At 41.7% G+C, this 25,629-nt stretch overlaps 1 pseudogene; it reads right to left on the bottom strand.

Moving 5' to 3' along the window:
* Window positions 1–1,505: 1,505 nt before the first annotated feature.
* Window positions 1,506–24,618, bottom strand: LOC123481298 (annotated as a pseudogene).
* Between the last annotated feature and the right edge of the window lie 1,011 nt (window positions 24,619–25,629).

Here is a 25,629-nt window from a genome sequence, read left to right as displayed (position 1 = left end):
ATACGGAGGAGGTCAGAGACCTGGCAGTGTGGTGCCAGGACAACAACCTCTCCCTCAACGTGAGCAAGACAAAGGAGCTTATCGTGGACAACAGGAAAAGGCGGGCCAAACACGCCACCATTCACATTGACGGGGCTGTAGTGGAGCGGGTCGAGAGTTTCAAGTTCCTTGGTGTCTACATCACCAACAAACTATCATGGTCCAAACACACCAAGACAGTCGTGAAGAGTGCACAACAACACCTTTTCCCCTCAGGAGACTGAAAAGATTTGGCATTGGTCCCCAGATCCTCAAAAAGTCCTACAGCTGCACCATCGAGAACATCCTGACCAGTTGCATCACCACCTGGTATGGGAACTGCTCAGCATTCGACCGTAAGCCGCTACAGAGGGTAGTGCGTACGGCCCAGCACATAACTGGGGCCAAGCTTCCTGCTATCCAGGACCTATATACTAGGCGGTGTCAGAGGAAGGCCAAAAAAATTGTCAAAGACTCCAGTCACCCAAGTGACAGACTGTTCTCTCTGCTACCGCACGGCAAGCGGTACCGGAGCGCCAAGTCTAGGTCCAAAAGTCTCCTTAACAGCTTCTACCCCCAAGCCATAAGACTGCTGAACAATTAATCAAATGGCCACCAGACTATTTACATTGACACCCCCTTTTGTTTTTACACTGCTGCTACTCGCTGTTTATTATCTATGCATAGTCACTTTACCCCTACCTACACGTACAAATTACCTCGACTAACCTGTACCCCCGCACATTGACTCGGTACTGGTACCCCCTGTATATAGCCTCATTATTGTTATTTTATTGTGTTACTTTTTATTTTATTTTTTACTTTAGTTTATTTAGTAAATATTTTCTCAACTCTATTTCTTTAACTGTATTGTTGGTTAAGGGCTTGTAAGTAAGCATTTCATGGTAAGGTCTACACCTGTTGTATTCGGCGCATGTGACAAATACAATTTGATTTGATTACCGTTTAAGTAGTCTGTCCACGAGATATTAATATTTGCATAATCTGTGATAGCATTCAAATGCAAATATCCGGTCTATTTCCTTAGAACTTTGTTCTGAGAATTTCCCAACAATCTCCAAATTGTTCCCTTTCAACTGCTACCATGGTTATGCATATTCTTCTCATATCTTTTTATTTTTTAAACATTTATATTTGGGCCTGTCCATAGTTAAAATGATCATGTTGATGTTTGGAAGGTCAGTCCTTGTGAACCATAGCTTAGTCTATGAATTTGAGTGGTTACATTTCTCCATCCTCATCCCTCAGCTGTTTACCAAAAACAGTGACCGCTTTGTTGGGGTACGTGCTTTGTTGATGTTGGAATCCCAGATTGCTCCTTTAATTAAAGTACAATATTTTTATGGTATTAAAAAGCAGTTTTCTGAGTAATAAGTCCACAGTCACAAAGGAAGTGTATGTAGGCCTACATGTTTTTAATCAATGCTCAACATTTCACCATGAAAATCATATTTTATGCAACACAGGGAAAATGATGACTTTGATCTTCAATACTTTGGACTTCATTTATTCAGCAGCTTCTTTGCCCTGTAAGAATGAAATAATATAATGGATCAGTAATAATAATGAACATGATAAATATATGGATAGACTTGGATAGAATATAATGGATCAGTAATAATAATGAACATGATAAATATATGGATAGACTTGGATAGAATATAATGGATCAAGCATTTTAAGGCTCAGTGCTCAGCTTGGATTTTCACTTTTGTACCAACAGAATTAACCTTTATTTTTTGCCCTACCTGAAATGTGCTTCTTGAATACAGTTGAGTGTAAAAGGTCAGTATTGACCTCTGTGAAGACTGAATCATAGGTGGTGTTGATGTGGTCATATTTGAACATGAGTCAGGTATAGGTTTAGCAGTAGTTCTGTACCTTTCCAGTGTCACGGGTCTTGGCTCTGAGCTTGTTGACCTGAGTCTCAGCGATGTCAGCACGCTCCTCAGCCTCCTCCAGCTCATGCTGAACCTTCCTGAACTTAGACATGTGCTGGTTTGCTGCTTCCTCCTGGGTGAGGAAAAGATAGGGAGAGCAGAACATCAGTATTTACACTTTTTGAAGCTTCAGGTAGCAAATTAAAATATACATTGTTAAATGTATTTTCAACTAAACAAATATTGGCAGATTTATGATAGCAATGTATATAGGGAGATGGATGATACAGCAGAGAAAGTGAGTGGCGGAACAGGGGATCAAACTAGACCAGCAAATTATTATTCAACCCCCTCTCCTTTAAGGTAGTAACACATAGGCATAGGAGGCACTCAGAAATGTGTATAATTTCTTCAGTAATGACTTGTAATATCAATTGAGTCATTGTTGACTGATGTGCTGTAGCAACACTTCAACTAAACCGTATGGACATTACGTTTTGTAATGTACACAAGGGAAACCATGTTTTCAAACGTATGCTTTCAGAGTATTTGACTAAGTCTGACTCACCGCTTCCTCAGCCTGCCTCTTGTAGGCCTTCACTTTCAACTGCAGCTTATCTACCAGGTCCTGAAGTCTGCTAACGTTCTTCTTATCCTCCTCAGTCTGTGGGAGAAGAGCAAAGAATCAATGTCAGTATAGTTTTATACACAAACCTGTCTGTGTTACTGTCAAGTGTGTGAAGAAGGCACTTTCTCTTACCTGGTAAGTGAGCTCCTTGACTCTGCGCTCATACTTGCGGACTCCCTTGACTGCGTCTACACCTCTTCTCTGCTCGGCCTCCACCTCAGTCTCGAGCTCACGCACCTTTGTGGAAAAAATAAACGTAGGCATTTGTTTGTGGTGAAATCAGAAGTTACTCATCTTTATAAAACAGAGGTACAGTCTTCTACCCAGTCAAGGAGGAACAATTGTTATCTGTTTCTATGTACTTTTAAACTTTTAATTGAAGGGGTCTGTAATAATAATAACACATTTTCATTATCAGTGGTTCCCAAAGTGGAATAAAAAAATATGAATATTGCTAGCAACAACAGATTAAACTACCGGGGGATCTGTGGAAAGAAGGGTATAACACATTGACATTTTTACATTGACATTTTAGTCATTTAGCAGACGCTCTTATCCAGAGCGACTTACAGTTAGTGCATAAATTTTTTCCCCCCAGCAGGACAATGACCCTAAGCATACTGCTAAAGCAACACTCAAGTGGTTTAAGGGGAAACATTTAAATGTCTAGGAATGGCCTAGTCAAAGCCCAGACCTCAATCTAATTGAGAATCTGTGGTATGACTTAAAGATTGCTGTACACCAGCGGAACCCATCCAACTTGAAGGAGCTGGAGCAGTTTTGCCTTGAAGAATGGGCAAAAATCCCAGTGGCTGGATGTGCCAAGCTTATAGAGACATACCCCAAGAGACTTGCAGCTGTAATTGCTGCAAAAGGTGGCTCTACAAAGTATTGACTTTGGGGGGTTGAATAGATATGCACGCTCAAGTTTTCTGTTTTTCTTGTCTTATTTCTTGTTTGTTTCACCCCTAAAAAGATTTTTGCATCTTCAAAGTGGTAGGCATGTTGTGTAAATCAAATGATACAACCCCCCAAAAATCCATTTTAATTCCAGGTTGTAATTCAACAAAATAGGAAAAATGCCAAGGGGGTGAATAATTTTGCAACTCACTGTGTGAGATTGCTGAAAGAAGTTTGCCATGTCAACAGCAAGACAGAAGCACCGATATAAATACATTTTAATGTCTTTATTTTTAAGGTTATTGAGTGGAATAGCACCATATTCGAGACGGTAATGTTTCCAGAGTATGTACATATGTTTGTTAAGATGTTATGTTGTGTTTTCACGTTTTTATGAACTTTTGAAAGTCCGCTAGCCTACATGCAAATTCATCCGTTAGACTGCTAGCTGGTAGCCTCGGATAGCAATGCTAGCTTCCCTAGCAGCGGCACTTTTGCAGCAGAGTGAATTAGACATGTAGCTAGCGATCTAGAGAGAGAAATTATGCAAATGTAGTTATTATTATTATTATTATTATTATTATCTATTCATGAAATGGCAGTTTAGAAGAAGTAATCCAAGACAACTGTACAAGCCTGAACAAATGCAACTAGATAAATAATTTTTTACATCGAAGGTCTTGGCTCCAATTCTTCTCAACTCCAACTATATAAGTGTAACATATTCCCCAAATGTTTTATTTTGAGCATAAATGCACCATAATTTAACCCCCTAAGGTCGATGTCCATGCCCCCGGAAAAATCTAATTAGGATATTTAAAAATCCCCATAAACGTCTGTCAGTTTTACGCTTGAGACATGTTTTTTTGCATTGGATGCGTCTCAATCCACCGCATCAGCCTATGTAACACTTCTGCATTTGCGGTGAAAGGCGACAGAGCGAGAGCGGTGCTTGTCAGACAGACCATGAGACATCCCGAAAATGGGTTTTCTTACAACATCGTCTGTAGTGTCCGAAAAGTTTGGGCTACACACTATGACCCCTCTGTGTAAAGGTGAGACTCTCCAGGACGCCCACAAGCCTCACAAGACTCGTCTGAAGGTCCCCCCGGTATCAGTAGAACATTTTTATGGAAGTACAGTATAAATGGAGACTTAAGTGACAAAGGGGTTAAATAAAATGTTCCTGATCTTTCTTATATCTCTCAGATATAGGATACACACTTCAGAACAAACTTCATTTAGATTTTTTTGGGGGACTATCTGTTGTTCCATGTAGTGAATCTGTTATTCAATGTGTTTGTATGGGCTAATAGCAGTAAGGCCAGATAACAATTTTTTCATCAAATAAATGTTTTATATATATATTTTTATACTTCAAGGGGTCTTAAAATTCAAAGTCATAGCAAAATTATCCTTGGTATGACCTTCTTAAAACAACTCCATATTGCTTAGTAGTACCCCCCTCCCCCTCTGGCTTACACAGGGCTTAGACTCTCATTTAAGCTTGAAAACTGCATAATGTTCTCTCCGCCCTATGGCAACATGTGTAGAATTGCAAGAAATTAGCTTTAAAACTGCAACATTTTCTTTCTGATGCCAAGACTTTAAAATGTTCTTTCCCCCAGGGCACGAGACTTGATTAGTCTGACCATGTATTGCTGAAGTCATAGTAAAACTGAGTAGATGCTATTTTTATCGCACACTAAAGTAGGAGTTGTGTTCTGATATTATGGGGTCCCTGATGCAAAGAAGTTTGGGAACCCCTGATCTAGGTGGGTTATTGAGAGAAAAAGTCATTACACAATGCTCCTGAGTATTTTTATATGATCAAATACACTTATTTCAATCCACCCTGCTGTTAACTCACCCTGGACTCCAGTTTCTGGAGCTGCTTCTTGCCTCCCTTCATGGCCAGATTCTCAGCCTCATCCAGGCGGTGCTGCAGGTCCTTGACTGTGACCTCCAGGTTCTTCTTCATCCTCTCCAGGTGAGAGCTGGTGTCCTGCTCCTTCTTCAGCTCCTCAGCCATCATGGCCGCCTGGAAAAGTAGTTTGTTTAATTAATGCACCAATTGGCACCAATCATAACGCCCCTCTAAGATCTTTGTTGTTCTTAACTAGCCCAGCTACCATTGGCACTTGGGGACAAATCAAGTTGACGTAATTCAAGGACTCACATCAGTGATGGCCTTCTTGGCCTTCTCCTCTGCATTCCTGGCCTCCCTGGACGATATCATCCACCTCTCCCTGCACCTGCACCAGGTCAGTCTCCAACTTCTTCTTGGTGTTCAGAAGGCTGGTGTTCTGAAGGAGGAAACAAGACGATTTGTTAGACTCTCAAGAGAACTTACATGTCACAGGGCTGATATTATGAAAATCTAAAAGCAAGCGCTGTTGAAATACTGTTGTGTGTAAACGGTATGGTTGGTTGAGTTTCATTGGCTTTTGACCCATACCTGGGAGTGCAGCAGTCCAACACGCTCGCTGGCATCTACCAGCTCAGTCTCAGCCACTTTGCGGCCTCTCTCTGTCTGCTCCAGAGCAACTCTCAGCTCCTCGATTTCAGCCACCATCAGACCATTTCTGCGCTCCACCATGGCTGCCTGCTCCTTCATGTCCTCTGCAGCGCTGGACGGCGTCATCAAGGTGCAATTGAGCATCCTGGGGTTCACAATGACATAGGTTAATTGGTAAGAATTTCCCCAATATCCCTACCTTTATACAGTACATAGTCCACTCCTAAATGCCTCTGTTGTATTATTTTCTACAGATTCACAAACAAATCCTTCTCCATGTTCAGATTTTTTATCCTGATGTCCCAGTCCTTTTACCTTGAGCTGTCCCTGGACGTTCCTCAGCTGTTTCTGGGCCTCAGCGGCCTGCCTGTTGGAGTGGCTCAGCTGGATCTCCATCTCGTTCAGGTCTCCCTCCATCTTCTTCTTCACCCTCAGGGCATCATTCCTGCTCCTGACCTCAGAGTCCAGGGTGCTCTGCATGGAGTCAACGACCCTCTGGCTGTTCCTCTTGATCTGCTCCATCTCCTCGTCCTTCTCAGCCAGCTTCCTGTCCACCTCACCCCTTGATCTGGTTCAGCTCCAGCTGCACACGCAGAATCTTGGATTCCTCGTGCTCCAGTGTGCCCTGGACAAACAGAAGCAGTCAGGCGAATTGTGTTCAATACATTTGGATGTAGGAATTAAATATATATGACTACAATAAACACCAATACAGGGAGCATTTGACTGTAGCTGGCATTGGCTAGTGTAACACTGCTTATCTCATCAAACAGCTGTAGTTTGTACCTCAGCCTCCTCCAGAGCGGTCTGGATCTCAGACTTCTCTGTCTCCACGGTCTTCTTGGCCTTCTCCAGCTCATGGATACTCTTGCCAGTCTCTCCGATCTGCTCAGTCAGATCAGAGATCTCCCTCTGCACACACAAACACACAGGAGCTGTTTAGACTTGGGAGATTTTCAGTGGATATGCCAATGCACTGAAATTGACATTGAATCAAAATAACAGTTAATTAACAGCACTTCATATGGTCTTGCAAATCGAATTGCCCTCCACTTCCTTGGGTTGTTAAAAGGTATAGCGATTAAATGCTCACGTTGCAGGTTCTTGTTCTCTCTCTTCAGAGTCTCCAGATGATCCAGAGCCTCCTCGTAGGAGTTCTTCATCTTGAAGAGTTCAGTGCTCATAGAGCGAGCCTCCTTCTGAGCTCCTTCCAGCTCAGCCTGACCCTCCTCATACTTCTGCTTCCACTCTGCCAGAACCTAGGGAAATACATGTGATTATCATTAGAAGTCATTGATGAAGAGCTTTGAATCAGAAATATACTACAATGAATCTGACAGAAAATAACAAGGGTGAGGTTTCTTCATTTTCACCTTGTCAAAGTTCCTCTGCTTCTTGTCGAGGTTGGCGGCCATTGCGTTGGCTCTCTCAACGTCAATCATGAGGTCCTCCACCTCTCCCTGCAGCCTCTGCTTGGTCTTCTCCAGGGGAGGCGCACTTGGAGTTGGTCGCCTCAATGGTCTCCTCAGCCTCCTGCAGACGCTGGGCCAGCTTCTTCCTGTTGGACAACAGAGGGTGATGTTTCGGTTTGAAACATATGTTACAATATATATTGACGTAACATTTTCTCAGAGCCCTCTTACCACCCACACTCTATATTTGAGTTGTTGCTGTTGCATGTGACTCACTTGGCCTCCTCCAGCTCCTCCGTGCGCTGGATGGCATCAGTTTCATACTTAGTCCTCCACTGAGCCACCTCACTGTTGGCCTTTGACATGCCGCGTTGCAGCTCTGCCTTGGCCTCCTGCTCCTCCTCAAACTGTTCCCTCAAAAGGTCACAGTCATGGCGGGCAGACTGGACACCGTGGGCCAGTGCGTTTTAGCCTGAAAGAAGGAGACAAAGAGAGATAGTCAAACAAATTACAGTAGAAGACTGAGGGTGGCATAGTCCCTGGATGTTTCTCAATATGCACACTACCGTGCCCCGAGGCACGCAATCTGGAGCACGGGAGGGTCGGAGCGTGAGTCCAAATCAAAGTATGTTATACGGATTATGGAGGGCAACACATTTCGAAGCATGCATTGATGCAAGTTTCAACAAAATGTATGGACAGAAATATGACCCAACCACGTAAAAAAACAAAGCAACATTTCTTGAGCTAAACCGAGAGAAAATAAGATCTGACTTCAGAATGAAATGTTGCCCATTCCCATCTCATATGTTGCCTGACAACAATATTTTCTCTTGAAAACGTTAAATACATTCTGTGTTAATTTTTGCATTTTTACCTGATTACAATACCCTCTGTAGTGTGCGCAATTGCAAGCCTATATTAAGTCAATAGGGCGAACTGGCTAGCAACTACTGTTAGCTGGCTAGCCACAAATAATTGGTAGCTAGCTACCCACGAAGGATTGACATCTACATAACATTAGTTTTAGGTCATTTTTGGCTGTTTTAACTAGCTGGATAGCTAGATTATTACGATTCACAGCTAGCTGATAATTATGAAGTAAAACGTTTGCTTTGTGTGTATCTTATTAGGTCTCTATTGCAATTGTTCTGGCTGGAAGAAGGTTTAGTGAATGGGGAGGTGCAGCATGTGTGAGGTAATACAGTAGGTGGAGTGTGAATGCTTCTCAAATGTAATGTTTTATGCGTTCTCCACTCTCTCATCCTCACAAGTACGGACTCAATAGAACGTCCTCAGAGAACGCACTCGGAGCATGAGAGTGTGGAGTACGGTAGTGTGCATATTGAGAAACACCCACTGTCTATATGAAGATATGGCTCTAATCTCTGTGGTCGGTGGAGTCCATTTTGGGTCCCTTACCTTGACCTCTTCCTCAATCGCCCTCTTCAGCTCCTCCAACTGCTGGGTGAAGGCCTGTTTTCCTCTGGTCAGCTGAGACACCAGGGCTTCCTTCTCCTCCAGCTGGCGGCCAAACTCACCTTCAGGGATAGAGGGATATCTAGTTAATAAGGTCTCTGTTCTCTAAGATTGAAAATGTATTTGGAGGTATCATAGGGCAAAGTTAGGTGGTGAATAGTACAGTATAAATTATGTGGATACAGCCCCCAACACATGTTATTGTGTTTTACTGAAGGAAAGCATTGGGTTGTTGTTCATTGTTGATGGTACCATTTTCTGTCAGGAGTCTGGCCCTCTGTCCGCTGATGTCGTTGACCTGGCGAACATTCTCATCATTCTTAGTCTTGAGCTCGCTCAGCTGGTCCTCAAGAGTACGGCACATCTTCTCCAGATTGCCCTGTTAGTGAAACATGTACCATAATTACTTTATAAATGGGACTCCTGTCAACCTCAGTTCAGTTGAATGGTAATGTAGTTGACCCTCCTCAACACTGCTTGATCAAAACATCACTACTCACCTTAGCCTTGGCGACGGCCTCCATGTTGCTGGAGAGGTCATCAATCTCCATCTTGTACTCGCTCTTCTCCTTCTCCAGCTTCTGCTTGACGCGCTGCAGGTTGTCGATCTGCTCCCCGAGCTCAGCCACACTGTCGGCCTGCTTCTTTCGCAGAGCGGCGGCTGTGGCCTCGTGCTGCAGGGTGGACTCTTCAAGATCACGACGCAGCTTCTGGAACTCAGCCTCACGCTTCTTGTTCATCTCAATCTGAGAAGCAGTGGCGCCTCCGGCCTCCTCCAGCCTCTCGCTGATCTCCTCAAGTTCCCTGGAGAGATCGGCCCTCTGCTTTTCAACCTTAGCCCTGGCAGCACGCTCAGCCTCAATTTCCTCCTCCAGCTCCTCAATACGGGCCTAGAACAGGGGACAGGAGCAGGGGGGATGAACACTACAATAGAGTTGAAACAATTGAACCTCACAAAATAATAATATGTATATTTTTCATAAATGTGTTAAATACAAAGCCAGTTACACTAATATATTCAATAGACAGTGTCCCATGCAGGAGCCAAAACCACAATGGCAAGAAGCCCCCCATAGTGTTAGACAGATGACTCTAGACAGATATGGCCCATTTTAGCATTGATATTGTCATTGAGGGCTTCTACCATTTATAAAGTAGTCAACTGGGTGGGGATTTCCCATGGGTTGGGAGCCATCAGCCAATGATCAGAGCATTGAATTATTCAAATAGGGTTGCCAATGGTTAGTAAATGGCTTTAAGCTATATCACTGCCATCTAGTGGCCGCAATAAATGAAGGACAAGATTTGGTTCAGGACTCCAGCACTGCAGGTGGCAGTAAATCACCAATATTAGTTTTAAACTTTTTTCAAACACAAGAAGAAAATTAACTACACAAAACATTTATATTTAGATGCCTATTCTATCACAGACGCCATCATGGCAAAGATACAAATCTGAGTCCTCTATCTAACTCTATGGAAGCACCATCTTTACAATGGTAAGAAGCTCCTACTGAGCCATCAGAAGCTGCCAGAACAAATGTCAGCTTTTTTCAGGAAATGATTCAATTGTGTGCTTTTTCTGTACTGGAGCTTATATCTTGTACTGTACCTGGAGTTCCTTGATCTTCTTCTGCAGCTGAGCTCCCAGAGACTGTTCATCCTCAATCTTGCTGAGGAGCTGAGTGGTCTCAAACTCCTTCCTAAGAAACAGAAACACGTCGATTGCAGAGTTGGTTTAGGTTTGATAGTGTAAAGGGGAGTATAATACCATTCACGTTGCTTTTAAGAATGACATGCAAATGCTAATTCCTAATTAGTCAAGAACAACCATTATAGCAGCTGATACTGTAGTCATTTGTTTGTGTTTACTTCTTGATTTTCTCATCAGCTTGCTGCTTGTCATTCTCCAGGTCCATTATGGACTCCTGGGCCAGTTTCAGATCTCCCTCCAGCTTTCTCTTGGATCTCTCTAGGTCCATACGTAGCTTCTTCTCTTGCTCAAGAGAACCCTCAAGCTATAAGATAAAAACAAATATATTTTTCAAATCTAAACAAATGAAGATAATATAATCTTACATTCTATCATGGTCAAACTCCACTCACGTCGTCCACTTGCTGTTCCAGCTTGGTCTTGGCCTTGGTCAGAGTGTTGACTTTGTCCTCCTCTGCCTGCAGGTCGTCCAGTGTCTGCTGGTGGGCCTCTTGGAGGGCTTTCTTCTCCTTGGTCAGCTTGGCAACACTCTCATCCATAGATGCCATCTCCTCTGTCAGGTTTTTAACCTGAAAATGGCCACAACATAATTATTCTTCACCATAAAGGGGAGATATAGTTTGTTATATATTGCATTCATTTAAATTAGAAATGTGTCAACAAGTACTGTACTATAGATGTAACACTAGATGGCAGTGTACACTATGCCAGTGTTCTGAGTGGAAGTCATAAATGAGGGGGGAGCAGAACAGGCAATGAATGTTGGGAGTAGCCCGCAACTGAAATTGTACAATTCAATTTTGTGTCTTAATTTTTCCTGCACCCACAATACAACTTGAATTCCATTTCTGTTAAGCTATGTTTTGAGTTGATTATTGTTTGGATTACTGTTTGGTTAGACTGTCTATGGTAAGACACTAGACCTTGTTTTCAGTGGCGTGCTTCTCCTTCTCCACTTTGGCCAGGGTGAGCTCCAGGTCATCGATGTCCTTCTTCAGCTCAGAGCACTCATCCTCCAGCTTCCTCTTCTTGGCAGTCAACTCGGCATTGATCTCCTCCTCATCCTCCAGCCTCTCGGTCGTCTCTTTGAGTTTGGCCTCCAGCTGGATCTTGCTCTTGATGAGCCCCTCGCACCTTTCCTCAGCATCGTTCAGATTCTCAGAATCCTGTTTTAAGAACAAAATATAGACTTCATTTAGTCAAAGAGGTCAGAACAAATCAATATAAATTCATGAAACATACACTGATCAAAAATATAAATGCAACATGCAACAATTTCAAAGATTCTGCTGAGTTACAGTTCATATAAGGAAATCAGTCAACTGAAATAAATTCATTAGGCCCTAATCTATAGATTTCACATGACTGGGCAGGGGTGCAGCCATGGGTGGGCCTGGGAGGGCATAGGCCCACCCACTTAGGAGCCAGGCCGACCCACTGGGGAGCCAGGCCCAGTCAATCAAAATCTGTTTTTCCCGACAAAAGGGCTTTATTACAGACAGAAATATCACATTTATATAAGTATTCAGACCCTTTACTCAGTACTTTGTTGAAACATCTTTGGCAGCAATTTCAGCCTCAAGTCTGGGAATGACGCTACAAGCTTGGCACACCTGTATTTGGGGAGTTTCTCCCATTCTTCTCTGCAGATCCTCTCAAGCTCTGTCAGGTTAGATGGGGAGCGTTGCTGCACAGCTATTTTCAGGTCTCTCCAGATATGTTCGATTGGGTTCAAGTCAGGGCTCTGGCTGGGCCACTCTAGGACATTCAGAGACTTGTCCCGAAGCCACTCCTGCATTGTCTTGCCTGTGTGCTTACGGTCGTTGTGCTGTTGGAAGGTGAACGTTCGCCCCAATCTGAGGTCCTGAGCGCTCTGGAGCAGGTTTACATCAAGGATGTCTCTGTAATTTGCTCCGTTCATCTTTCCCTCGATCCTGACGGGTCTCACAGTCCCTGTTGCTGAAAAACACCCCCACAGCATGATTCTGCCACCACCATGCTTCACTGTAGGCTTGGTGGCAGGTTTCCTCCAGATGTGACGCTTGGCATTCAGGCCAAAGAGTTCAATCTTGGTTTCATCAGACCAAATAATCTTGTTTCTCATGGAGAGTCTTTAGGTGCCTTTTGGCAAACTCCAAGCAAGCTGTCATGTGCCTTTTACTGAGGAGTGGCTTCCATCTGGCCACTCTACCATAAATGTCTGATTGTTGGAATGCTGCAGAGATGGTTGTCATTCTGGAAGGTTCTCCCATCTCCACAGAGGAACTCTAGAGCTCTGTCAGAGTGACCATTGGGTTCTGGGTCACCTCCTGACCAAGGCCCTTCTCCCTTGATTGCTCAGTTTGGCCAGGCAGCCAGCTCTAGGAAGAGTCTTGGTGGTTCCAAACTTCTTCCATTTAAGAATGATGGAGGTCACTGTGTTCTTGGGGACCTTCAATGCTGCAGAAATGTTTTGGTACCCTTCCCCAGATCTGTGCCTCGACACAATCCTGTCTCGGAGCTCTACGGACAATTACTTCAACCTCATGGCTTGGTTTTTGCTCTGACATGCACTGTCAACTGTGGGACCTTATATAGACAGGTGTGCCTTTCCAAATCATGTCCAATCAATTGAATTTACCACCGGTGGACTCCAATCAAGTTGTAGCAACATTTCAAGGATGATCAATGGAAACAGGTTGCACCTGATATCAATTTCGAGTCTCGTCGCAAAGGGTCTGAATACTTATGTAATACATTTGCAAACAAATCTAAAAACCTGTTTTCGCTTTGTCATTATGGGGGTATTGTGTGTAGATTGCTGAGGATTTTTATTTATTTAATCCATTTCAGAATAAGGCTGTAACGTAACAAAATGTGGAAAAAGTCAAGGGGTCTGAATACTTTCTGAAGGCACTGTATATATATATATCTATAACATTGGCAATATCAATGTGAGTTAGCCACATACTTCACAGAAGTGTTTGCCTGTCTTGCCTTCCATATGGGAGCACATGTCAAATTCAATGAACATGCATGTTTGAGTTTGAATTTGAACATGATTATTGCACTACCATGAATGTGACGATTTTAATTAACTGTACCTGTGCTACCTCGTACATAAACATTTGACTATAAACATTGACTACAGTTAAAGCGGTTCATTCTGCTCCTACTAGCTTGAGCTGGAGTATACTGGAGTATGTTTGTTCAAGTGTGTATTCAAGTGTGTGCAAATATGCCCATATTGCTTTATATTTCTGCAAAATTGGTTGTTGTTCACTCACAGATGCAACTTGAAGCGCCAGGTCATTCTTCTCCTGCACTAGGGCCACCAACTTCTCCTCCAACTCCTTCTTCTTGGCCAGAGCCTTGGCCAGGTCCGTCTGCATCTTCTCATAGTTCTCCTTCATGTTGGCCAGCTCCTTCTCAGTCTCAGCGCTCTTCAGCAGGGGCTTGATCTTGTAATAGACCTTCATCCATGGCCAGTGTTTCACATTCATGAATGAGCGAATGTTGTATTGGATGGTGTACACAGATTCTCTGGTCGACAGAAAGAATAGAGTGGCATGGTGAGTGACATCCTTAAAGCTACATTCTGGGATTCAAATAACAACAAAACGGAACACCCCCGCCACTGTTTGTTTACAGCTGAGGAATGGGGCTAGGGAAATGTAACCCCTCTTAAATTCACAGACAGCGGTCTAGATGCAAGGACTGACAGGTGATGCTAAGCACATGGCATTTTATGTTCTAAAGAATGAATGGATAAATTCCACGAATTTAAATGACAATTGAACAGCCAAACCCCAAACTGCAGCTATAAAGCTAGAATCCTTAGTTACTACATCCATTGTTGGACTTATACATGAATTAACCCAAAAGCTTTAGTAAACCATTATAAGCCCTACTTTCTCATCCTGAAAAACTCACAGCATATACAGTATGTAATCAAAATGCATTAGATACAGGTGGTTGACAGTATGCTTTGCCAAGATGTCCACTATTCCTCACCTCCTCTCCATCATCTTGCTAAACTCTCTCCTCATGAGGAATCCACGGCTGAGAGCCTGGACCATGCCGACCAGAGTGGCCAGCTTCTCGTCTCTCATCTCCTCCAGGACACCCAGCAGACCGGCTTTGAAGAACACCTGAGACACAGGTTAACATGGTCAATGGAACCACATATGGTGACAGATAGAAAGGGTTGAATCAAAAGAGGGGAACAACTCCACTAGATTGATTCCAACTACAAACTTTGCAACGCTTACAAACTAACCATGGGATAGGATGTTTAAGTTGTTAGTTATTGTACAGTTGTAGATTAATAATGTCCACAGATACAGATAACTGCAGCCATACCACTCTAACACAATGCACATGATAATGAGTTTAATTTCTCTTCTATACTTGAATGACGTTGAAGTAAAAAAACACTACAATGTTTTTCCACCTTTTCCTTTAGTAAAATGAAGAAGAAAGAACAAAAGGATGGATAGATCAACTGGAGAGATTTTATATGGTAAGGGTTTAAATTATCATTCAAGTTGTGTTTTGTTGTCAGCTTTTGCTGGGGGTATTTGACTGACCTTGGTGTGTCCAAACTTGTAATCTTCGTGATTCACATCAATGGAACCAAGCAGCTTCTCAGAAGCCTTCTTGTTGTCCATGAACTGGCCCTCAGGGATGACACTGGCATTCAGTACTTTGTACCTGAATGAAGAGACCGTTTTAAAATATGTCAAGCTGTAATAGGTTGGTTATATTAAGTAAAAAGTAAGCCTATTCTGATGCTGGGGAATCCCTTGGAGCAGATCTGTATTCTTGCGTCCATTTATGTTTGTGTACCTCTGCTTGAAGTCAGCATAGATGATTCTGCTGGGGAAGCCCTTTCTGCAGATCCTGATACCCTCCAGTACACCATTACACCTGAGCTGGTGGATAACCAGGAAGTTCTCCATCAGACCTGGTAAAACAAACCAAGTCTCATTTAATACTCATAAACTGGTTAAAGATTGAGATTGTTAAAGTCACTGATACTGTACTGATAAGATGTAATATTTAACTCAATATTTATTGTACCTGGAGTCTTTGACTCGTTGGGGATCAGGCAGCGCACAAAGTGAGGATGAGTGCTCCTCAAGTTGGTCATCAGCTTATGTAAGTTCTCCTGTAAGAGGGTTACAAACCATTTTCTCAGACATCATTTATGATAATCAATGCACCTTTTGAAGGACTGAATATACACATTTCAAAAGCTCACCCTGAACTGGGAGGACACAGTCTGCATGGAACCACCCTTCTTCTTGCCTCCTTTCTTGCTTGTATCTGTTAAAATTGGAAAAAGTTAAAGATAACTAGAAAAGTACATTTCCTAGAGCGGGTGGAATAAATACAATAATAATAAGAGTATGTAAGAAATCTAGAGTGGTCTTGTCTTCAGCAAGCACATTAATTATAAACCAGAGAATCTCTGGTTAACTTCACACTTATCTAGAGGCAAATGCTGCCAATGAGATTATGTAAAATAACACCATTGTATGAGTAAATCAACTCAGTGATAAACCCTGAGAAATGGTCATACATTCAAAGACTTTAAAGAAAGTTTGGTCTGAGTTATAACTGGTGCTTAATTAAATATTTTGACATGATGCTAGTCTTACCCTCAGGTGGGGCAGCGGGATACAGGGCAGCCAAAAGTTTGACTGAGGACTTCCCGTACAACTGACAAACTGAGTCGTTCAGGGGGTCCTTGTTCTTCTCCAGCCAGCCAGTGATGTTGTAGTCCACAGTACCAGCGTAGTGCACCAGGGAGAAGTGGGCCTCTGCCTTGCCTTTGGCAGGCTTTGGTTTCTCAAACGCCTTTGTTTTCCCAAGATGCTGGGAGTACAGCTTGTCCTTGAAGGTAGTGTCTGAAGACTTGGGGAACATGCACTCCTCTTCAAGGATGGAGAAGATGCCCAATGGCTTTACGAAAAGAGATGCATATCAAATTAGTGATATTTACATTTAGGATCACATTCCTTCAGTAAAAATGCTATTATACTATTATATACATTTAGGGACACATAATAGGAAACATATTGAGTTCTCAACAGTCAGATACGTTGTATCACTGTGATAATATTTCACACAGCGATCCCTATGAGCTTTGCTGTTGTGGTCCGTTATAATTTTCACAGACAGTTTACCTTCTCAATAAGCTCAATGCAGGCAGCCAAGTCCATGCCGAAGTCAATGAAGGCCCAGACGATTCCCTCCTTCTTGTACTCCTCTTGCTCCAGGACGAACATGGTGTGGTTGAAAAACTGTTGCAGTTTCTCATTGGTGAAGTTGATGCACAGCTGTTCCATGCTGTTGTACTGTTGATGGAGTTTTAAAAGGGATAATTTCATCATACAAGGCTGTAATCCATCTCAATCACAACTAATTATCTTGTTCTGGTCTCATACTCACATCAAAGATCTCAAAACCGGCAATATCGAGCACACCGATATAGAACTGCCTTGGCTGCTTGGTGTCCAACATTTCGTTGATACGGATGACCATCCACAAGAACATCCTCTCATAGATAGACTTGGCCAGAGCGCTGACTGAGTTATTAACCTGCAATGATAATACCTCAAATTAATACATGCGATATTGACCATGTCTACTGATAAGGTGATACGAGCTTGGGAAAAACTAAAGTATGCACTTGTCCCCAAAATAATTCCAGTGCTCAGAAAATGGTAGATGCTGTGTTTGGCCGCCTAACCTGAGGCACAGTCTGTCCCTTGGTCACATACTCGTTGCCGACCTTCACTCTGGGGTAGCACAGAGCCTTCAACATCTCAGCTGAGTTCAGGCCCAGCAGGTAGCCGATTTTATCAGCCACTGGAGAGAGAACCAACAACAACAGACTCAGGCACACAAGATGGCTTGTTTCTGATGTCACACTGACAAAATAGTTTGGCTTACTTCTTTGTGGGTTAGGTTTAGATTTTCTCCCATATCCATAATTTCAAATAATTTCTGGAGGTTGGTATTTTGTCTTCACAAAAACTCCTGCCTGACTTTTTATATGAAACTTACGGGTTCTACACTGGGTGAACAAAACATTAGGAACACCTGTTCATTCTATGACATAGACTGACCAGGTGAAAGCTATGATCCCTTGCTGATGTTAAATCCACTTGTTAAATCCACTTCAATCAGTGTAGATGAAGGATTTTTAAGGCTTGAGACAATTGAGTCATGGATTGTGTATGTGTGCCATTCAGAGGGTGAATGGGCAAGACAAAAGATTTAAGTGCCTTTGAACAGGGTATGGTAGTAGGTGCCAGGTGCACCGATTTGAGTGTGTCAAGAACTGCAAAGCTGCTGGGTTTTTCACGCTCAACAATCTCCTGTGTGTTTAAAGAATGATCCACCACCCAAAGGACATCCAGTCAACTTGACACAATTGTGGGAAGCATTAGAGTCAACATGGGCCAGCATCCCTGTGGAACATTTTCAACACTTTTTAGAGTCCATGCCCCAAAGAATTGAGGCTGTTCTGAGGGCAAAAGGGGGTGAAACTCAATATTAGGAAGGTGTTCCTAATGTTTTGTACACTCAGTGTATTTCTATGTTTGGGACTGGGAATTGGACTAATGCTTTACATATTGTTTATCTGTGAGTGGGACTGGCAATGGGACTAATGCTTTACATATTGTATATCTATGAGTGGGACTGGGAATGGGACTAATGCTTTACATATTGTATATCTATGAGTGGGACTCACCCTCTGTGCCGTCTGGCTCGGCCTGCTCCTCACGCTGCTTCTGCTTGAATTTCAAGTTGCCATGGTGCAATACAGCTCCTGTCAGCTTGTAGATGGCCTGCTTCTCTTCATTACTGAAGCCCAGGATTGTAATGGCATCCTGGCATTAAAGAGGAAGTACAACAGTGATGAACTGAACGGTAGTTTGGTATATAAAAAATTAATACATGAACATTCCCAGCTGCCACCATGTTGGAATGTCACAGTGCATTCAGTGTGTATGGTGGTCATTACCCATTCCCTATCTAGTGTTTGGTTAACCCTTTGTTTGACTCACGTCTGTGGCATCCAGCTCGTCATTGTCATTGATGCTGGCCACAGTGATCTGACCCTGGCTGCACATGGGGAAGTCGTAGGGGTTGGTGGTGATGAGCGCCATTTCTGTGGACAACGGAGAACGGCTTGTCAGTTAAATCTCTTAGAATTGTGCTCTCCTACCTTTTACAGTATCTCTCCCTCCTTTACTCAATAGATGGACTCAAGGATACATGTAGTATATAATAAATAGCATCAAAAGAGGGGACTGAGACTTGTGGACTAGTGTGATCACAGTGCATTACTTGATAGATATTTCCCAAAAACCTGACCCATGTCTAGATGCCTTGTTACCTTGAATGTACTCATTGTGTTAGTTTTAATAGTGTGGACTATGGTGTGGAAGGGTTGAGGGTAGCTGAAGGATGGGACTAAAAACAAACAAAAGACAACTATTGTAAAATACATTGTGTCCGTAAATAGTATGTATAAGCTGTAAGTAGAAGCATAAGTGTTGTTGTCCATTAGTTTACTCCAATTAGGGGAGGGATGGTAGGTTTAGGGGAAAATAATAAAGGAAAATATATTGTACAAAACATATGGGGGATTGGAAATGATGCAGACAATTACATTGATGGAAGCCACAATCTATCTGCAATATTAAAGCTGATCTACCCCCACCCCCCCCACCCCCAAAAAGAAATGTGGACTATGATTTTTTTTTTTTTTTATTTGCAAGTTCCACAGATGGGGGTGGGAATAATTTCCTCTGAACCTCTACTTTGCCGTACCAACTATCTCAGGTTTGTGGTTGGTCATCATCTGGAAGAAGATGTGGTAGCCTCTCCATCGGGCAGCTGGAAGGTCACTCTGGACTTCTCCAGCAGGTCTGAGGGAGAAAGAGAAAGAGAGATGAGAGAGTGAGAGAGAGAACATGAGATACATTTAAATTTGATGATCTCCAAAAAATAATCTGTGTGTATTTAGGAAAGCATTGAGAAACAATCAAAACCAACTCACAGGTCTCAATGTCAGCTTTAGCCAGTTTACCACCTTGGAAGTGAATCCTGATGAATTTACCCTATAGTAGAGCATGGGGATTAGAAATGGGTCAACAAATAAATCTAAACTTTTTACTTTGATAGACCTCTTTTAAATGTTACAGTTTTTTGGACAGATGTTGGATCTATTGATACAGATGTAGGATCCAGTTTGCTACAGCAGGAAAATAAATCCTGCAGCAACAGGAAATGTGAATTATTATGTGGCTTGCAAATAATGAAAACAAATTGGTGATAAAACATTTTATTACCGCAAATCAAGTCTGAAATGTTAAAGTGCAACTATAGGGAACTACAGTAATACATTTTTCCAATATTAAATTAACTTCCACAGTATGTCCTTCATACTTACAAAGCGAGACGAATTGTCGTTCCTCACTGTCTTGGCATTACCGTAAGCCTCCAGCAGAGGGTTAGCTGCAATGATCTGATCCTCAAGAGACCCCTGATTGAGACAAACAAACACAAGTTGCTCAGAAACTGGTAAAGTAATTTTTTCTTGATTGCTTGAAATGTGTTAAAAAGGCAAACATGAGCCCAACCTACCTGCATTTTGCCGGGGTCTGCTTCCTTCTTCTTCTCGCCACCAGACACTGCAATGGTGGCGAAGTACTGGATGACACGCTTGGTATTGACAGTCTTTCCTGCACCGGATTCTCCACTGGTTTATATGACAGAGAAAGAGGGAGTTTAGGTACATGTTTGAGTGTCAGATTGGCTTTCACTAAGAAATAGCATAGAAAAATACACTGTTGACCTGTTTCCTAACATAAGTAAATATTTTCTAATATTCCCATTTATCAACTCATTATTACACATAGCCTAATGCTCTAATCCATTCATAATGTCATGTATTTCATCACACCAAGAGACCCAACATATTACAATAGAAACACCTTCTCAATGACATTTTAGTAAACAACTTACGTAATCAGGACGGACTGGTTCTCCTTATCTGTAACCCAAAAACATATTGCTTATCATACTCAAGCAACATTATGGGGACATTACTGCATTCATAGCATCATCACGAATTTCAATTTGGAACATATTACATTCAAGGCTAGTGAATTCAGATATCCCCAGCAAACTGTTCCAACCTAGACTAGAAAACAGTAGATACGTCTCTAAAACATATTTAATACTATTTATTTATCTCTGTAGCTCAGCTGGTAGAGCACGGCGCTTGTAACGCCAAGGTAGTGGGTTCGATCCCCGGGACCACCCATACACAAAAAAAAAAATGTATGCACTCATGACTGTAAGTCACTTTGGATAAAAGCGTCTGCTAAATGGCATATTATTATTATTATTATTATTATTATTATTATTATTATTATTATCTATTTATAAACATTTATGGACTTTGAGATCAATATGCACTTATGGACATCCATCCAACCCACCAACCATCCCTCCATCCATCCATCCATCCATCCATCCATCCATCCATCCATCCATCCATCCATCCATCCATCCATCCATCCATCCATCCCTCCATCCATCCATCCATCCATCCACCCCTCCATCCATCCATCCATGCATCCATCAGAGCTCGTACCAATCAGCATGAACTGAAAGGCGTTGTCAGAGACGGAGAAGATATGGGGTGGAGCCTCCATCCTCTTCTTCCCTCTGTAGGCGTTGACAACCTCCATGTCATACACGGGGAGCCACTTGTAGGGGTTCACCGTGGCACAGAAGAGCCCAGAGTAGGTCTGAATGAAAGTGATTAAATTAAATTAGGGGATTTGCAAAGTCAGATGGACTTTTACCTGGATTTATGTGAGGATGTGGGTGTACTTTGGTATACTGATGTGAGTCTACTGTATTGATATGTTTTGGTTTCTACCGTTCATTTACAGTGGTGTCACTTTACTGAGCTATATTGTAGGCTGCACAATTATATTATTTTATATTAATAGAATTATTGAAAAAAAGTATTTTGTTTTTAACAAGTAATATATCTTTCTCTCAAAAAGATAGGGGTCAACATTATTGAAGTCTATTTTCATGTCATCCGACCAAAGCACTGGTTCAAATCCAAGTTCCAATGCCGTTTAGCAAACTCCAGGCATTTACATTTGTTGGATGACATGAAAATAAAGCTCTTTGGCTAAGCCAACCAGTGGTGGGTTTGGCGCTGAAATTAGAATGCATGAGCACAAAATAACCTCATCCCTACTGTAAAATATGGTGGTGGATCTTTGATGTTATGGAGCTATTTTGCTCCTCTGCTAGGAGGCTGAAACCTGGTCGCAAGTTAATCTTCCAGCAGGAAAATAAACCCACGTTCACATGAAAATCCACAATGAAATGGTTAATTGGCCACAAAATCAACATTTTGCAAAGGCCATGTCAGTCTCGGGACTTGAAACCCATTGAAAACATGTGGTTTGAATTGAAGAGGGCGGTCCATAAGTGTAGACGAAGGATATCAAGGGCCTGGAAGGATTCTGTATGGAGGAATGGTCTAAGATCCCTCCCAATGTGTTCTCCAACTCATAAAACATTTTAGAATACAGTAATTTTTGCTCTTGTTTATCAAGGGTGTCAATATTGTTGGACCCCACTGTATGTGTAGTACTGTATGTGTGTATTTATTATGTTCATGTATGTGTGTGTTTATATGTGCAGGTTTCTTACATAGATCATCCATGCTGCATAACGCTCTTTGAGGTTATACAACACAGAGGCTTCATTCAGGTAGGTCATCATGGCCATGTCCTCAATCTTGTCGTACTTAGGGGGGTTCATCTCGAAGATGTCTGCATCTTTGAACTCTTTTCCTTCCTGAAACAGTCAGATATCAAGATTACACGCAGATCAAACTGGACGTGACTGAATGCTTTTTTGCTCATTAAATACAAGTTGAATCGTAAAAAAAAAGAAAATGCATACCCACATTTAATCTAACTACTTTGTTATCGCCCACTGACACATACATGGTGATTCTTGACTAGTCAACATAAAAAATTTGTTATAAAATGTTATATACTGCCTTCAAACACCAATTAAATGCTTCTTTATATACAGTGACTTCAGAAAGTATTCATACCCCTTAATTTATTCCAGATTTTGTTGTATTACAGCCTGGATTCAAAATGTATTAAATATATTATTTTTTATACATTTTTGCACATTTATTGAAAATGAAATATCTCATTTACATAAGTATTCACACCCCTGAGTCAATACATGTTAGAATCACCTTTGGCAGCGATTACAGCTGTGAGTCTTTCTGGGTAAGTCTCTAAGAGCTTTGCATACCTGGTTTGTACAATAATTGCACATTATAATTTTTTTAATTCTTTAAGCTCTGTCAAGCTGGTTGTTCATCATTGCTAGACAGGCATTTTCAAGTCTTGCCATATATTTTCAAACCAATTTTAGTCAACTGTAACTAGGCCACTCAGGAACATTCAATGTAGTCTTGGTAAACAACTCCAGTGTATATTTGGCTTTGTGTTTTAGGTTATTGTCCTGCTGAAATGTGAATTTGTCTCCCAGTGTCTTTTGGAAAGCTGAATAAGGATTCATCTAGGATTTTGCCTGAGCTTAGCTCTACTCCGTTTCTTTTTATCGTAAAAAAATTCCCTAGTCCTTGACGATGACAAGAATACCCATAACATGATGCAGCCACCACCAGGCTTGAAAATATGAAGAGTGGTATTCAGTGATGTGTTGTGTTGGATTTGCTCCAAACATAACGCTTTGTCTTCAGGACATAAAGTTAATTCCTTTGCCACATTCTTTTCAGTTTTACTTTAATGCCTTATTGCAAACAGGATGCATGTTTTGGAATATTTTTCATTCTTTACGAGCTTACTTCTTTTCACTCTGTCATTTAGGTTAGTATTGTGGAGTAACAACTAAGGATGGATCAACAACATTGTATTCTCCTATCACAGCCATTAAACTCTGTAACTGTTTTAAAGTCACCAGTGGCTTCATGGTGAAATCCCTGAGCGGTTTCCTTCCTCTCCGGCAACTGAGTTAAGAAGGACGCCTGTATCTTCATAGTGACTGGGTGTATTGATACACCATCCAAAGTGTAATTAAAATGTGTGTTTGTTTTTTTACCCATCTACCAATAGGTGCCTTTCTTTGCAAGGCATTGGAAAACCTCCCTGGCCTTTGTGGTTTAATCTATGTTTAAAATGCACTGCTCGACTGAGGGACCTTACAGATAATTGTATGTGTGGGGTACAGAGATTAAGTAGTCATTCAAAAATCATGTTAAACACTATTATTGCACACAGAGTGAGTCCATGCAACTTATTATGTGACTTGTTATGCAAATATATACTCTTGAACTTATTTAGGCTTGCCGTAACAAAGGGGTTGAATACTTATTGACTCAAGACATTTCATCTTTTCATTTTTAATTAATCCGTAAATATTTCAAAAACATAATTCCACTTTGACATTATGGGGTATTCTGTGTGTGTGTAGGTCAGTGATACAACATCTTAAATTCACAACAACATTTTGAAAAATTCAAAAATACATTCTGAATTAGCTGTTGTTGTTTTTTTGTTTTTGTTTTTTGGGGGGGGGGGTATGTTTTGTTTCTGATTTCATATTGCCTGTTGACATTTTCTTTGATAATATTTAGAAGATTTTTCAAGGAATAGTGTGATTTTTCAAGGAATAGTGTGATTTTTCAAGGAATAGTGTAATTGAACAAACTTGAATACTTTTCAGCTCAGGCTTACCTCCTTAGTGCCATCAGGTTTGGTGACTGTCACAGTACACTTCCCATCGGCCCTGGCAGTGACCAGACCCTTAAGGTACAGCTCCGCCTTGTCTGTCACATAGCAGGAGTTCTTTGAATCAAAGGGTGCGGTTTGTGCCTCAATCCTCTCCCTCTCAGGCTTACGGAGGTATATGGCAGCCTTGCCGTAGATTTGCATCTCAGCGTCCGTACTCATGGTGACGGATCACTAGCAAACAGATGAAACAAGAAACATGATTGACTCTGTGGTGCTTCCTCCCCAGTCAACAGAGTTAGATGAGCGGTATCTCTCAGAATATTCTCATCACTTTTTATGTGAAGACTCAAACCATGTCTCACCTTCTTTTTCACCTCCTACAGATGAATGTGTACTTCTTGGAGGACCCTGTGGAACATAAGGTGTTGTGAAAACACACAAGTTTAAAGGCTCATCATTTAGCAATCAAAGGGTTCGAAAACATTTAGGCAACTCACTTTACTACACATTCTGTCATTCAAATAATTTCCCCTGAAAACCCAGTTACATTCTAGGCCACCCCCTGAATTTATGTAAATGAAAGATACAGTTTTGAAGTAACACATTTTAAACCAATGCCACTTTATTGCTTACTGTCCAATCTTACAAGAGACAGGCAGAACTCAATTCAAACAGATGCTGAGTGCAAAGATGAGACAAATGTACAAATCTAAGGAGGTGGAGAGGTCTTACCACAGAGGAAGAAGGTATCTGACTTATGGATGCTGGGGCCTCAGCCTCCTTATATCTGGTTGGAAGTGCCAACCAAGCAGAAGTTAATTATGGACCACTCTGGGGAAGGACATGGACTGTAGGAGAGACCTCCCCCCCAGACCTGTGTGTCTGTCTCTCACTAGCACCTCCCACTTCCAGGAGCACCACACTCCCATTACATGACTTTTTAATGTCATATTTGTCCATTAATTGAATTTCACTGAATTTACATAAGAGATATTTCATTACTAATAGTTATAACAATATCAGAAGTTTGATTTATCAAATGTATTCCAATGTTACTACCACTGACCCTCATATACTGTAATGGAGTGAGTCCATGTTGCCCCACTACCACTAAAATAGTTTTCATGAAATCTAATCTGACCTTATTTAGTTCCACTTTATTGGCATTAATCCTCATCAACAACTTTATATATATGTTCACCTATTATTTATATTATTTAGCTTGTAAACACATCTGAACTGTCT

This window comes from Coregonus clupeaformis, chromosome 38 (assembly GCF_020615455.1).
Source record: "Coregonus clupeaformis isolate EN_2021a chromosome 38, ASM2061545v1, whole genome shotgun sequence".
Taxonomy (NCBI): domain Eukaryota; kingdom Metazoa; phylum Chordata; class Actinopteri; order Salmoniformes; family Salmonidae; genus Coregonus; species Coregonus clupeaformis.
The sequence above is the reverse complement of the archived record's forward strand: the minus strand, read 5'-3'. Positions and strand labels throughout refer to the sequence as shown.